Below are 15914 nucleotides of genomic sequence, written 5' to 3' on the forward strand. Positions count from 1 at the left end.
TCATATCTAGAGCCCCGCCTTCTCTCTACCCTAGCATTGTACTACCTGGGACCTTGCCTAGATATATCCGGAGCATTAGACTAAATGACTAGCTCAGCACAGGAGTGTTCATATCTAGAGCCCCGCCTTCTCTCTACCCTAGCATTGTACTACCTGGGACCTTGCCTAGATATATCCGGAGCATTAGACTAAATGACTAGCTCAGCACAGGAGTGTTCATATCTAGAGCCCCGCCTTCTCTCTACCCTAGCATTGTACTACCTGGGACCTTGCATAGATACATCCGGAGCATTAGACTAAATGACTAGCTCAGCACAGGAGTGTTCATATCTAGAGCCCCGCCTTCTCTCTACCCTAGCATTGTACTACCTGGGACCTTGCATAGATATATCCGGAGCATTAGACTAAATGACTAGCTCAGCACAGGAGTGTTCATATCTAGAGCCCCGCCTTCTCTCTACCCTAGCATTGTACTACCTGGGACCTTGCATAGATATATCCGGAGCATTAGACTAAATGACTAGCTCAGCACAGGAGTGTTCATAAGGAGAGCCCAGCCTTCTCTCTACCCTAGCATTGTACTACCTGGGACCTTGCATAGATATATCCGGAGCATTAGACTAAATGACTAGCTCAGCACAGGAGTGTTCATATCTAGAGCCCCGCCTTCTCTCTACCCTAGCATTGTACTACCTGGGACCTTGCATAGATATATCCGGAGCATTAGACTAAATGACTAGCTCAGCACAGGAGTGTTCATATCTAGAGCCCCGCTTTCTGTCTACCCTAGCATTGTACTACCTGGGACCTTGCCTAGATATATCCGGAGCATTAGACTAAATGACTAGCTCAGCACAGGAGTGTTCATATCTAGAACCCAGCCTTCTCTCTACCCTAGCATTATACTACCTGGGACCTTGCATAGATATATCCGGAGCATTAGACTAAATGACTAGCTCAGCACAGGAGTGTTCATATCTACAGCCCAGCCTTCTCTCTACCCTAGCATTGTACTACCTGGGACCTTGCATAGATATATCCGGAGCATTAGACTAAATGACTAGCTCAGCACAGGAGTGTTCATGTCTAGAGCCCCGCCTTCTCTCTACCCTAGCATTGTACTACCTGGGACCTTGCATAGATATATCCGGAGCATTAGACTAAATGACTAGCTCAGCACAGGAGTGTTCATATCTAGAGCCAGCCTTCTCTCTACCCTAGCATTGTACTACCTGGGACCTTGCCTAGATATATCCGGAGCATTAGACTAAATGACTAGCTCAGCACAGGAGTGTTCATATCTAGAGCCCCGCCTTCTCTCTACCCTAGCATTGTACTACCTGGGACCTTGCCTAGATATATCCAGAGCATTAGACTAAATGACTAGCTCAGCACAGGAGTGTTCATATCTAGAGCCCCGCCTTCTCTCTACCCTAGCATTGTACTACCTGGGACCTTGCATAGATATATTACCGGAGCATTAGACTAAATGACTAGCTCAGCACAGGAGTGTTCATATCTAGAGCCCCGCCTTCTCTCTACCCTAGCATTGTACTACCTGGGACCTTGCATAGATATATCCGGAGCATTAGACTAAATGACTAGCTCAGCACAGGAGTGTTCATATCTAGAGCCCCGCCTTCTCTCTACCCTAGCATTGTACTACCTGGGACCTTGCATAGATATATCCGGAGCATTAGACTAAATGACTAGCTCAGCACAGGAGTGTTCATATATAGAGCCCCGCCTTCTCTCTACCCTAGCATTGTACTACCTGGGACCTTGCCTAGATATATCCGGAGCATTAGACTAAATGACTAGCTCAGCACAGGAGTGTTCATATCTAGAGCCCAGCCTTCTCTCTACCCTAGCATTGTACTACCTGGGACCTTGCATAGATATATCCGGAGCATTAGACTAAATGACTAGCTCAGCACAGGAGTGTTCATATCTAGAGCCCCGCCTTCTCTCTACCCTAGCATTGTACTACCTGGGACCTTGCCTAGATATATCCGGAGCATTAGACTAAATGACTAGCTCAGCACAGGAGTGTTCATATCTAGAGCCCAGCCTTCTCTCTACCCTAGCATTCTACTACCTGGGACCTTGCATAGATATATCCGGAGCATTAGACTAAATGACCAGCTGAGCACAGGAGTGTTCATATCTAGAGCCCCGCCTTCTCTCTACGCTAGCATTGTACTACCTGGGACCTTGCCTAGATATATCCGGAGCATTAGACTAAATGACTAGCTCAGCACAGGAGTGTTCATATCTAGAGCCCAGCCTTCTCTCTACCCTAGCATTGTACTACCTGGGACCTTGCATAGATATATCCGGAGCATTAGACTAAATGACTAGCTCAGCACAGGAGTGTTCATATCTAGAGCCCCGCCTTCTCTCTACCCTAGCATTGTACTACCTGGGACTTTGCATAGATATATCCGGAGCATTAGACTAAATGACTAGCTCAGCACAGGAGTGTTCATATCTAGAGCCCAGCCTTCTCTCTACCCTAGCATTGTACTACCTAGGACCTTGCATAGATATATCCGGAGCATTAGACTAAATGACTAGCTCAGCACAGGAGTGTTCATATCTAGAGCCCCGCCTTCTCTCTGCCCTAGCATTGTACTACCTGGGACCTTGCATAGATATATCCGGAGCATTAGACTAAATGCTAAATGACTAGCTCAGCACAGGAGTGTTCATATCTAGAACCCAGCCTTCTCTCTACCCTAGCATTGTACTACCTGGGACCTTGCATAGATATATCCGGAGCATTAGAATAAATGACTAGCTCAGCACAGGAGTGTTCATATCTAGAGCCAGCCTTCTCTCTCCCCTAGCATTGTACTACCTGGGACCTTGCATAGATATATCCGGAGCATTAGACTAAATGACTAGCTCAGCACAGGAGTGTTCATATCTAGAGCCCAGCCTTCTCTCTACCCTAGCATTGTACTACCTGGGACCTTGCCTAGATATATCCGGAGCATTAGACTAAATGACTAGCTCAGCACAGGAGTGTTCATATCTAGAGCCCAGCCTTCTCTCTACCCTAGCATTGTACTACCTGGGACCTTGCATAGATATATCCGGAGCATTAGACTAAATGACCAGCTCAGCACAGGAGTGTTCATATCTAGAGCCCCGCCTTCTCTCTACCCTAGCATTGTACTACCTGGGACCTTGCATAGATATATCCGGAGTATTAGACTAAATGACTAGCTCAGCACAGGAGTGTTCATATCTAGAGCCCCGCCTTCTCTCTACCCTAGCATTGTACTACCTGGGACCTTGCCTAGATATATCCGGAGCATTAGACTAAATGACTAGCTCAGCACAGGAGTGTTCATATCTAGAGCCCCGCCTTCTCTCTACCCTAGCATTGTACTACCTGGGACCTTGCCTAGATATATCCGGAGCATTAGACTAAATGACTAGCTCAGCACAGGAGTGTTCATATCTAGAGCCCCGCCTTCTCTCTACCCTAGCATTGTACTACCTGGGACCTTGCCTAGATATATCCAGAGCATTAGACTAAATGACTAGCTCAGCACAGGAGTGTTCATATCTAGAGCCCCGCCTTCTCTCTACCCTAGCATTGTACTACCTGGGACCTTGCATAGATATATTACCGGAGCATTAGACTAAATGACTAGCTCAGCACAGGGGTGTTCATATCTAGAGCCCCGCCTTCTCTCTACCCTAGCATTGTACTACCTGGGAACTTGCCTAGATATATCCGGAGCATTAGACTAAATGACTAGCTCAGCACAGGAGTGTTCATATCTAGAGCCCCGCCTTCTCTCTACCCTAGCATTGTACTACCTGGGACCTTGCCTAGATATATCCGGAGCATTAGACTAAATGACTAGCTCAGCACAGGAGTGTTCATATCTAGAGCCCTGCCTTCTCTCTACCCTAGCATTGTACTACCTGGGACCTTGCATAGATATATCCGGAGCATTAGACTAAATGACTAGCTCAGAACAGGAGTGTTCATATCTAGAGCCCAGCCTTCTCTCTACCCTAGCATTGTACTACCTGGGACCTTGCATAGATATATCCGGAGCATTAGACTAAATGACTAGCTCAGCACAGGAGTGTTCATATCTAGAGCCCAGCCTTCTCTCTACCCTAGCATTGTACTACCTGGGACCTTGCCTAGATATATCCGGAGCATTAGACTAAATGACTAGCTCAGCACAGGAGTGTTCATATCTAGAGCCCAGCCTTCTCTCTACCCTAGCATTGTACTACCTGGGACCTTGCATAGATATATCCGGAGCATTAGACTAAATGACCAGCTCAGCACAGGAGTGTTCATATCTAGAGCCCCGCCTTCTCTCTACCCTAGCATTGTACTACCTGGGACCTTGCATAGATATATCCGGAGCATTAGACTAAATGACTAGCTCAGCACAGGAGTGTTCATATCTAGAGCCCCGCCTTCTCTCTACCCTAGCATTGTACTACCTGGGACCTTGCCTAGATATATCCGGAGCATTAGACTAAATGACTAGCTCAGCACAGGAGTGTTCATATCTAGAGCCCCGCCTTCTCTCTACCCTAGCATTGTACTACCTGGGACCTTGCCTAGATATATCCGGAGCATTAGACTAAATGACTAGCTCAGCACAGGAGTGTTCATATCTAGAGCCCCGCCTTCTCTCTACCCTAGCATTGTACTACCTGGGACCTTGCCTAGATATATCCAGAGCATTAGACTAAATGACTAGCTCAGCACAGGAGTGTTCATATCTAGAGCCCCGCCTTCTCTCTACCCTAGCATTGTACTACCTGGGACCTTGCATAGATATATTACCGGAGCATTAGACTAAATGACTAGCTCAGCACAGGAGTGTTCATATCTAGAGCCCCGCCTTCTCTCTACCCTAGCATTGTACTACCTGGGACCTTGCATAGATATATCCGGAGCATTAGACTAAATGACTAGCTCAGCACAGGAGTGTTCATATCTAGAGCCCCGCCTTCTCTCTACCCTAGCATTGTACTACCTGGGACCTTGCATAGATATATCCGGAGCATTAGACTAAATGACTAGCTCAGCACAGGAGTGTTCATATATAGAGCCCCGCCTTCTCTCTACCCTAGCATTGTACTACCTGGGACCTTGCCTAGATATATCCGGAGCATTAGACTAAATGACTGGGTCAGCACAGGAGTGTTCATATCTAGAGCCCAGCCTTCTCTCTACCCTAGCATTGTACTACTTGGGACCTTGCATAGATATATCTGGAGCATTAGATTAAATGACTAGCTCAGCACAGGAGTGTTCATATCTAGAGCCCCGCCTTCTCTCTACCCTAGCATTGTACTACCTGGGACCTTGCATAGATATATCCGGAGCATTAGACTAAATGACTAGCTCAGCACAGGAGTGTTCATATCTAGAGCCCCGCCTTCTCTCTACCCTAGCATTGTACTACCTGGGACCTTGCCTAGATATATCCGGAGCATTAGACTAAATGACTAGCTCAGCACAGGAGTGTTCATATCTAGAGCCCAGCCTTCTCTCTACCCTAGCATTCTACTACCTGGGACCTTGCATAGATATATCCGGTGCATTAGACTAAATGACCAGCTGAGCACAGGAGTGTTCATATCTAGAGCCCCGCCTTCTCTCTACGCTAGCATTGTACTACCTGGGACCTTGCCTAGATATATCCGGAGCATTAGACTAAATGACTAGCTCAGCACAGGAGTGTTCATATCTAGAGCCCAGCCTTCTCTCTACCCTAGCATTGTACTACCTGGGACCTTGCATAGATATATCCGGAGCATTAGACTAAATGACTAGCTCAGCACAGGAGTGTTCATATCTAGAGCCCCGCCTTCTCTCTACCCTAGCATTGTACTACCTGGGACTTTGCATAGATATATCCGGAGCATTAGACTAAATGACTAGCTCAGCACAGGAGTGTTCATATCTAGAGCCCAGCCTTCTCTCTACCCTAGCATTGTACTACCTGGGACCTTGCATAGATATATCCGGAGCATTAGACTAAATGACTAGCTCAGCACAGGAGTGTTCATATCTAGAGCCCCGCCTTCTCTCTGCCCTAGCATTGTACTACCTGGGACCTTGCATAGATATATCCGGAGCATTAGACTAAATGCTAAATGACTAGCTCAGCACAGGAGTGTTCATATCTAGAACCCAGCCTTCTCTCTACCCTAGCATTGTACTACCTGGGACCTTGCATAGATATATCCGGAGCATTAGAATAAATGACTAGCTCAGCACAGGAGTGTTCATATCTAGAGCCAGCCTTCTCTCTACCCTAGCATTGTACTACCTGGGACCTTGCATAGATATATCCGGAGCATTAGACTAAATGACTAGCTCAGCACAGGAGTGTTCATATCTAGAGCCCAGCCTTCTCTCTACCCTAGCATTGTACTACCTGGGACCTTGCCTAGATATATCCGGAGCATTAGACTAAATGACTAGCTCAGCACAGGAGTGTTCATATCTAGAGCCCAGCCTTCTCTCTACCCTAGCATTGTACTACCTGGGACCTTGCATAGATATATCCGGAGCATTAGACTAAATGACCAGCTCAGCACAGGAGTGTTCATATCTAGAGCCCCGCCTTCTCTCTACCCTAGCATTGTACTACCTGGGACCTTGCATAGATATATCCGGAGCATTAGACTAAATGACTAGCTCAGCACAGGAGTGTTCATATCTAGAGCCCCGCCTTCTCTCTACCCTAGCATTGTACTACCTGGGACCTTGCCTAGATATATCCGGAGCATTAGACTAAATGACTAGCTCAGCACAGGAGTGTTCATATCTAGAGCCCCGCCTTCTCTCTACCCTAGCATTGTACTACCTGGGACCTTGCCTAGATATATCCGGAGCATTAGACTAAATGACTAGCTCAGCACAGGAGTGTTCATATCTAGAGCCCTGCCTTCTCTCTACCCTAGCATTGTACTACCTGGGACCTTGCATAGATATATCCGGAGCATTAGACTAAATGACTAGCTCAGAACAGGAGTGTTCATATCTAGAGCCCAGCCTTCTCTCTACCCTAGCATTGTACTACCTGGGACCTTGCATAGATATATCCGGAGCATTAGACTAAATGACTAGCTCAGCACAGGAGTGTTCATATCTAGAACCCAGCCTTCTCTCTGCCCTAGCATTGTGCTACCTGGGACCTTGCATAGATATATCCGGAGCATTAGACTAAATGACTAGCTCAGCACAGGAGTGTTCATATCTAGAGCCCAGCCTTCTCTCTACCCTAGCATTGTACTACCTGGGACCTTGCCTAGATATATCCGGAGCATTAAACTAAATGACTAGCTCAGCACAGGAGTGTTCATATCTAGAGCCCAGCCTTCTCTCTACCCTAGCATTGTACTACCTGGGACCTTGCATAGATATATCCGGAGCATTAGACTAAATGACTAGCTCAGCACAGGAGTGTTCATATCTAGAGCCCCGCCTTCTCTCTACCCTAGCATTGTACTACCTGGGACCTTGCATAGATATATCCGGAGCATTAGACTAAATGACTAGCTCAGCACAGGAGTGTTCATATCTAGAGCCCCGCCTTCTCTCTACCCTAGCATTGTACTACCTGGGACCTTGCATAGATATATCCGGAGCATTAGACTAAATGACTAGCTCAGCACAGGAGTGTTCATATCTAGAGCCCCGCCTTCTCTCTACCCTAGCATTGTACTACCTGGGACCTTGCATAGATATATCCGGAGCATTAGACTAAATGACTAGCTCAGCACAGGAGTGTTCATATCTAGAGCCCCGCCTTCTCTCTACTCTAGCATTGTACTACCTGGGACCTTGCATAGATATATCTGGAGCATTAGACTAAATGACTAGCTCAGCACAGGAGTGTTCATATCTAGAGCCCAGCCTTCTCTCTACCCTAGCATTGTACTACCTGGGACCTTGCCTAGATATATCCGGAGCATTAGACTAAATGACTAGCTCAGCACAGGAGTGTTCATATCTAGAGCCCAGCCTTCTCTCTACCCTAGCATTGTACTACCTGGGACCTTGCATAGATATATCCGGAGCATTAGACTAAATGACTAGCTCAGCACAGGCCTGTTCATATCTAGAGCCCCGCCTTCTCTCTACCCTAGCATTGTACTACCTGGGACCTTGCATAGATATATCCGGAGCATTAGACTAAATGACTAGCTCAGCACAGGAGTGTTCATATCTAGAGCCCCGCCTTCTCTCTACCCTAGCATTGTACTACCTGGGACCTTGCCTAGATATATCCGGAGCATTAGACTAAATGACTAGCTCAGCACAGGAGTGTTCATATCTAGAGCCCATCCTTCTCTCTACCCTAGCATTGTACTACCTGGGACCTTGCATAGATATATCCGGAGCATTAGACTAAATGACCAGCTCAGCACAGGAGTATTCATATCTAGAGCCCCGCCTTCTCTCTACGCTAGCATTGTACTACCTGGGACCTTGACTAGATATATCCGGAGCATTAGACTAAATGACTAGCTCAGCACAGGAGTGTTCATATCTAGAGCCCAGCCTTCTCTCTACCCTAGCATTGTACTACCTGGGACCTTGCATAGATATATCCGGAGCATTAGACTAAATGACTAGCTCAGCACAGGAGTGTTCATATCTAGAGCCCCGCCTTCTCTCTACCCTAGCATTGTACTACCTGGGACCTTGCATAGATATATCCGGAGCATTAGACTAAATGACTAGCTCAGCACAGGAGTGTTCATATCTAGAGCCCAGCCTTCTCTCTACCCTAGCATTGTACTACCTGGGACCTTGCATAGATATATCCGGAGCATTAGACTAAATGACTAGCTCAGCACAGGAGTGTTCATATCTAGAGCCCCGCCTTCTCTCTGCCCTAGCATTGTACTACCTGGGACCTTGCATAGATATATCCGGAGCATTAGACTAAATGCTAAATGACTAGCTCAGCACAGGAGTGTTCATATCTAGAACCCAGCCTTCTCTCTGCCCTAGCATTGTACTACTTGGGACCTTGCATAGATATATCCGGAGCATTAGACTAAATGACTAGCTCAGCACAGGAGTGTTCATATCTAGAGCCAGCCTTCTCTCTACCCTAGCATTGTACTACCTGGGACCTTGCATAGATATATACGGAGCATTAGACTAAATGACTAGCTCAGCACAGGAGTGTTCATATCTAGAGCCCAGCCTTCTCTCTACCCTAGCATTGTACTACCTGGGACCTTGCCTAGATATATCCAGAGCATTAGACTAAATGACTAGCTCAGCACAGGAGTGTTCATATCTAGAGCCCAGCCTTCTCTCTACCCTAGCATTGTACTACCTGGGACCTTGCCTAGATATATCCGGAGCATTAGACTAAATGACTAGCTCAGCACAGGAGTGTTCATATCTAGAGCCCAGCCTTCTCTCTACCCTAGCATTGTACTACCTGGGACCTTGCCTAGATATATCCGGAGCATTAGACTAAATGACTAGCTCAGCACAGGAGTGTTCATATCTAGAGCCCCGCCTTCTCTCTGCCCTAGCATTGTACTACCTGGGACCTTGCATAGATATATCCGGAGCATTAGACTAAATGCTAAATGACTAGCTCAGCACAGGAGTGTTCATATCTAGAGCCCAGCCTTCTCTCTACCCTAGCATTGTACTACCTGGGACCTTGCATAGATATATCCGGAGCATTAGATTAAATGACTAGCTCAGCACAGGAGTGTTCATATCTAGAGCCCCGCCTTCTCTCTACCCTAGCATTGTACTACCTGGGAACTTGCCTAGATATATCCTGAGCATTAGACTAAATGACTAGCTCAGCACAGGAGTGTTCATATCTAGAGCCCAGCCTTCTCTCTACCCTAGCATTGTACTACCTGGGACCTTGCATAGATATATCCGGAGCATTAGATTAAATGACCAGCTGAGCACAGGAGTGTTCATATCTAGAGCCCCGCCTTCTCTCTACGCTAGCATTGTACTACCTGGGACCTTGCCTAGATATATCCGGAGCATTAGACTAAATGACTAGCTCAGCACAGGAGTGTTCATATCTAGAGCCCAGCCTTCTCTCTACCCTAGCATTGTACTACCTGGGACCTTGCATAGATATATCCGGAGCATTAGACTAAATGACTAGCTCAGCACAGGAGTGTTCATATCTAGAGCCCAGCCTTCTCTCTACCCTAGCATTGTACTACCTGGGACCTTGCATAGATATATCCGGAGCATTAGACTAAATGACTAGCTCAGCACAGGAGTGTTCATATCTAGAGCCCCGCCTTCTCTCTGCCCTAGCATTGTACTACCTGGGACCTTGCATAGATATATCCGGAGCATTAGACTAAATGCTAAATGACTAGCTCAGCACAGGAGTGTTCATATCTAGAACCCAGCCTTCTCTCTACCCTAGCATTGTACTACCTGGGACCTTGCATAGATATATCCGGAGCATTAGAATAAATGACTAGCTCAGCACAGGAGTGTTCATATCTAGAGCCAGCCTTCTCTCTACCCTAGCATTGTACTACCTGGGACCTTGCATAGATATATCCGGAGCATTAGACTAAATGACTAGCTCAGCACAGGAGTGTTCATATCTAGAGCCCAGCCTTCTCTCTACCCTAGCATTGTACTACCTGGGACCTTGCCTAGATATATCCGGAGCATTAGACTAAATGACTAGCTCAGCACAGGAGTGTTCATATCTAGAGCCCAGCCTTCTCTCTACCCTAGCATTGTACTACCTGGGACCTTGCATAGATATATCCGGAGCATTAGACTAAATGACCAGCTCAGCACAGGAGTGTTCATATCTAGAGCCCCGCCTTCTCTCTACCCTAGCATTGTACTACCTGGGACCTTGCATAGATATATCCGGAGCATTAGACTAAATGACTAGCTCAGCACAGGAGTGTTCATATCTAGAGCCCCGCCTTCTCTCTACCCTAGCATTGTACTACCTGGGACCTTGCCTAGATATATCCGGAGCATTAGACTAAATGACTAGCTCAGCACAGGAGTGTTCATATCTAGAGCCCCGCCTTCTCTCTACCCTAGCATTGTACTACCTGGGACCTTGCCTAGATATATCCGGAGCATTAGACTAAATGACTAGCTCAGCACAGGAGTGTTCATATCTAGAGCCCTGCCTTCTCTCTACCCTAGCATTGTACTACCTGGGACCTTGCATAGATATATCCGGAGCATTAGACTAAATGACTAGCTCAGCACAGGAGTGTTCATATCTAGAGCCCCGCCTTCTCTCTACCCTAGCATTGTACTACCTGGGACCTTGCATAGATATATCCGGAGCATTAGACTAAATGACTAGCTCAGCACAGGAGTGTTCATATCTAGAGCCCCGCCTTCTCTCTACCCTAGCATTGTACAACCTGGGACCTTGCATAGATATATCCGGAGCATTAGACTAAATGACTAGCTCAGCACAGGAGTGTTCATATCTAGAGCCCTGCCTTCTCTCTACTCTAGCATTGTACTACCTGGGACCTTGCACAGATATATCTGGAGCATTAGACTAAATGACTAGCTCAGCACAGGAGTGTTCATATCTAGAGCCCAGCCTTCTCTCTACCCTAGCATTGTACTACCTGGGACCTTGCCTAGATATATCCGGAGCATTAGACTAAATGACTAGCTCAGCACAGGAGTGTTCATATCTAGAGCCCAGCCTTCTCTCTACCCTAGCATTGTACTACCTGGGACCTTGCATAGATATATTCGGAGCATTAGACTAAATGACTAGCTCAGCACAGGAGTGTTCATATCTAGAGCCCCGCCTTCTCTCTACCCTAGCATTGTACTACCTGGGACCTTGCATAGATATATCCGGAGCATTAGACTAAATGACTAGCTCAGCACAGGAGTGTTCATATCTAGAGCCCCGCCTTCTCTCTACCCTAGCATTGTACTACCTGGGACCTTGCCTAGATATATCCGGAGCATTAGACTAAATGACTAGCTCAGCACAGGAGTGTTCATATCTAGAGCCCATCCTTCTCTCTACCCTAGCATTGTACTACCTGGGACCTTGCATAGATATATCCGGAGCATTAGACTAAATGACCAGCTCAGCACAGGAGTGTTCATATCTAGAGCCCCGCCTTCTCTCTACGCTAGCATTGTACTACCTGGGACCTTGACTAGATATATCCGGAGCATTAGACTAAATGACTAGCTCAGCACAGGAGTGTTCATATCTAGAGCCCAGCCTTCTCTCTACCCTAGCATTGTACTACCTGGGACCTTGCATAGATATATCCGGAGCATTAGACTAAATGACTAGCTCAGCACAGGAGTGTTCATATCTAGAGCCCCGCCTTCTCTCTACCCTAGCATTGTACTACCTGGGACCTTGCATAGATATATCCGGAGCATTAGACTAAATGACTAGCTCAGCACAGGAGTGTTCATATCTAGAGCCCAGCCTTCTCTCTACCCTAGCATTGTACTACCTGGGACCTTGCATAGATATATCCGGAGCATTAGACTAAATGACTAGCTCAGCACAGGAGTGTTCATATCTAGAGCCCCGCCTTCTCTCTGCCCTAGCATTGTACTACCTGGGACCTTGCATAGATATATCCGGAGCATTAGACTAAATGCTAAATGACTAGCTCAGCACAGGAGTGTTCATATCTAGAACCCAGCCTTCTCTCTGTCCTAGCATTGTACTACCTGGGACCTTGCATAGATATATCCGGAGCATTAGACTAAATGACTAGCTCAGCACAGGAGTGTTCATATCTAGAGCCAGCCTTCTCTCTACCCTAGCATTGTACTACCTGGGACCTTGCATAGATATATCCGGAGCATTAGACTAAATGACTAGCTCAGCACAGGAGTGTTCATATCTAGAGCCCAGCCTTCTCTCTACCCTAGCATTGTACTACCTGGGACCTTGCCTAGATATATCCAGAGCATTAGACTAAATGACTAGCTCAGCACAGGAGTGTTCATATCTAGAGCCCAGCCTTCTCTCTACCCTAGCATTGTACTACCTGGGACCTTGCCTAGATATATCCGGAGCATTAGACTAAATGACTAGCTCAGCACAGGAGTGTTCATATCTAGAGCCCAGCCTTCTCTCTACCCTAGCATTGTACTACCTGGGACCTTGCCTAGATATATCCGGAGCATTAGACTAAATGACTAGCTCAGCACAGGAGTGTTCATATCTAGAGCCCCGCCTTCTCTCTACCCTAGCATTGTACTACCTGGGACCTTGCATAGATATATCCGGAGCATTAGACTAAATGACTAGCTCAGCACAGGAGTGTTCATATCTAGAGCCCAGCCTTCTCTCTACCCTAGCATTGTGTTACCTGGGACATTGCATAGATATATCCGGAGCATTAGACTAAATGACTAGCTCAGAACAGGAGTGTTCATATCTAGAACCCAGCCTTCTCTCTGCCCTAGCATTGTGCTACCTGGGACCTTGCATAGATATATCCGCAGCATTAGACTAAATGACTAGCTCAGCACAGGAGTGTTCATATCTAGAGCCCAGCCTTCTCTCTACCCTAGCATTGTACTACCTGGGACCTTGCCTAGATATATCCGGAGCATTAGACTAAATGACTAGCTCAGCACAGGAGTGTTCATATCTAGAGCCCAGCCTTCTCTCTACCCTAGCATTGTACTACCTGGGACCTTGCCTAGATATATCCGGAGCATTAGACTAAATGACTAGCACAGCACAGGAGTGTTCATATCTAGAGCCCAGCCTTCTCTCTACCCTAGCATTGTACTACCTGGGACCTTGCATAGATATATCCGGAGCATTAGACTAAATGACTAGCTCAGCACAGGAGTGTTCATATCTAGAGCCCCGCCTTCTCTCTACCCTAGCATTGTACTACCTGGGACCTTGCATAGATATATCCGGAGCATTAGACTAAATGACTAGCTCAGCACAGGAGTGTTCATATCTAGAGCCCCGCCTTCTCTCTACCCTAGCATTGTACTACCTGGGACTTTGCATAGATATATCCGGAGCATTGGACTAAATGACTAGCTCAGCACAGGAGTGTTCATATCTAGAGCCCCACCTTCTCTCTACCCTAGCATTGTACTACCTGGGACCTTGCATAGATATATCCGGAGCATTAGACTAAATGACTAGCTCAGCACAGGAGTGTTCATATCTAGAGCCCCGCCTTCTCTCTACCCTAGCATTGTACTACCTGGGACCTTGCATAGATATATCCGGAGCATTAGACTAAATGACTAGCTCAGCACAGGAGTGTTCATATCTAGAGCCCCGCCTTCTCTCTACCCTAGCATTGTACTACCTGGGACCTTGCCTAGATATATCCGGAGCATTAGACTAAATGACTAGCTCAGCACAGGAGTGTTCATATCTAGAGCCCATCCTTCTCTCTACCCTAGCATTGTACTACCTGGGACCTTGCCTAGATATATCCGGAGCATTAGACTAAATGACTAGCTCAGCACAGGAGTGTTCATATCTAGAGCCCAGCCTTCTCTCTACCCTAGCATTGTACTACCTGGGACCTTGCCTAGATATATCCGGAGCATTAGACTAAATGACTAGCTCAGCACAGGAGTGTTCATATCTAGAGCCCTGCCTTCTCTCTACCCTAGCATTGTACTACCTGGGACCTTGCATAGATATATCCGGAGCATTAGACTAAATGACTAGCTCAGCACAGGAGTGTTCATATCTAGAGCCCAGCCTTCTCTCTACCCTAGCATTGTACTACCTGGGACCTTGCATAGATATATCCGGAGCATTAGACTAAATCAATAGCTCAGCACAGGAGTGTTCATATCTAGAGCCCCGCCTTCTCTCTACCCTAGCATTGTACTACCTGGGACCTTGCCTAGATATATCCGGAGCATTAGACTAAATGACTAGCTCAGAACAGGAGTGTTCATATCTAGAGCCCAGCCTTCTCTCTACCCTAGCATTGTACTACCTGGGACCTTGCATAGATATATCCGGAGCATTAGACTAAATGACTAGCTCAGCACAGGAGTGTTCATATCTAGAACCCAGCCTTCTCTCTGCCCTAGCATTGTGCTACCTGGGACCTTGCATAGATATATCCGGAGCATTAGACTAAATGACTAGCTCAGCACAGGAGTGTTCATATCTAGAGCCCAGCCTTCTCTCTGCCCTACCATTGTGCTACCTGGGACCTTGCATAGATATATCCGGAGCATTAGACTAAATGACTAGCTCAGCACAGGAGTGTTCATATCTAGAGCCCAGCCTTCTCTCTACCCTAGCATTGTACTACCTGGGACCTTGCCTAGATATATCCGGAGCATTAAACTAAATGACTAGCTCAGCACAGGAGTGTTCATATCTAGAGCCCCGTCTTCTCTCTACCCTAGCATTGTACTACCTGGGACCTTGCATAGATATATCCGGAGCATTAGACTAAATGACTAGCTCAGCACAGGAGTGTTCATATCTAGAGCCCCGCCTTCTCTCTACCCTAGCATTGTACTACCTGGGACCTTGCATAGATATATCCGCAGCATTAGACTAAATGACTAGCTCAGCACAGGAGTGTTCATATCTAGAGCCCCGCCTTCTCTCTACCCTAGCATTGTACTACCTGGGACCTTGCCTAGATATATCCGGAGCATTAGACTAAATGACTAGCTCAGCACAGGAGTGTTCATATCTAGAGCCCAGCCTTCTCTCTACCCTAGCATTGTACTACCTGGGACCTTGCATAGATATATCCGGAGCATTAGACTAAATGACTAGCTCATCACATGAGTGTTCATATCTAGAGCCCAGCCTTCTCTCTACCCTAGCATTGTACTACCTGGGACCTTGCCTAGATATATCCGGAGCATTAGACTAAATGACTAGCTCAGCACAGGA

This window comes from Ambystoma mexicanum, unplaced genomic scaffold (assembly GCF_040938575.1).
Source record: "Ambystoma mexicanum isolate Mex_15411 unplaced genomic scaffold, UKY_AmexF1_1 Mex_scaf31, whole genome shotgun sequence".
NCBI lineage: Eukaryota > Metazoa > Chordata > Amphibia > Caudata > Ambystomatidae > Ambystoma > Ambystoma mexicanum.